Here is a 1,784-nt window from a genome sequence, read left to right as displayed (position 1 = left end):
TTCTTCCTTCAGTGGAGGATGCTGAGGTTTCTATGGTTCCTCCTTAAAGAGCATCATTTAAATGACATCATTTGAACACAAACAAAACAAAAATCGTTGGCGTTGTTATCGCCTTCCAGTTTCTGACATTATCACTACATATTTCTTTAGTTATTTATCAAGCTAGCAAGCCTTTTTTGCTTCTGATTTTTTTTTTTGTCCACAGCTTTCTTTTGAAAAACTGTTTTACTTGTGTGTTATGATATTTATTTATTTTTTAAAACCCTGATGTGACATATACAAAAGGCTAATTAAAGTATAAAAAATACTAGGTAAATCTGGATGACATGATACAGACAATAAAAAGATTTAAAACTGATTTTTACCTTAGCTAGATTATGATTTATTATCTAGCTAGCTGGCTACACTGATACTAAGCTAGCGAGTTAGCCATCTAGCTAGCTAGGTATATCTCTATCTAGTTATTGAGCTAGCTATTAGTCTAGCTTGCTAGCTAGGTACCTGTCTTACTATTTACTGAGATAGCTAGCTTTTTAGCTTTTAATGTTTTTGACCTGTATGTGAATGAAGAATGCAAAAGGCTAATTAAAGCTGGAGTAGGGAGTTCTAAGAAAACTTTAGGTTACTTTCGTAACCCCGGTTCTCTGAGTAGCATGAGTGAGTGTCTCACATTGGGAACGCCCATGGCGTGACCTTATCAGAAGCTCGATACACTCGTCAGCGTCAGAGAGGGCAGAGTCCCTCCCCCTATAAATAGGGCTGACGCTGCACCGAGACTTTATTCAAAAACGTTCACCTCTTCCTCGCAACGTCAGAGCAAGGAGGGTGATCTGGTGAGACACTCACTCATGCTACTCAGAGAACCGGGGTTACGAAAGTAACCTAAAGTTCTCTTTCATAGCATTCGTTTCGTGTCTCACATTGGGAACGAAAAATACTGACTCCCGTATTGCTCAGCAGAACACACATTATGTGCCAAATATTTTATTTACCAGCCACAGGTACTCCTAGTGCATGGTGCTTACACTGAGTACTGAATGAGCCAGTGACGATGCTGTAACATCAAGCTTGTAGAACCGAGCGAATGTGTGAGAGGAGGCCCAGCTTGCTGCGGCACAAATTTCCTGCAGGGACACCCCTCTCAGCAAGGCCCATGAAGAGCTTAAGCCCCTTGTAGAATGGGCCCGCAGCCCTTCTGGAGGCTGAAGCCCTTTTGACGTATAGGCTAAAGAAATTGCAGCAGTGATCCAGTGGGCAAGTTGCTGTTTGGACACTGGTTTACCATAATGGTTCTTAGCCCAAGAGACAAACAACTGGTCACTTTTCCTGACCTGCTTTGTTTTATCTAGATAGATATCCAAAGCACGCACAGGGCAAAGGTTGTGTAGCTTCTCCTCCTCCTGTGAGGGGAAAGGAGGGGGATAAAAAGCCACTAACTCAATTGGTGAATACGACCCCAACACTTTAGGCTCAAAGGCAGGGTTGGGGAGCAAAACCACCTTAGTTTTGTCCGGAGAAAACTTTGTACAACACGAGTGGACAGACAGAGCGTGGATTTCACCCACACGCTTTGTAGAGACCAAAGCCAACAGAAGTGCTGTTTTTAAAGTTACAAATTTTAATTCCACTCGATCCAGAGGCTCGAAGGGGGGGGCAGCCAGTGCATCCAGCACCAGGGGTAAATCCCATGATGGTGCCATGGGTCTCGAGACAGGGAGCTTCCTGCGAGCTCCTCGCATAAACCGGCCCACTAAGGGATGCTGGCCTGCAGTTTTTCCCTCAAA

This window comes from Kryptolebias marmoratus, linkage group LG7 (assembly GCF_001649575.2).
Source record: "Kryptolebias marmoratus isolate JLee-2015 linkage group LG7, ASM164957v2, whole genome shotgun sequence".
NCBI classification, from domain to species: Eukaryota; Metazoa; Chordata; class Actinopteri; order Cyprinodontiformes; family Rivulidae; genus Kryptolebias; species Kryptolebias marmoratus.
Note: the sequence above shows the minus strand (reverse complement) of the source record.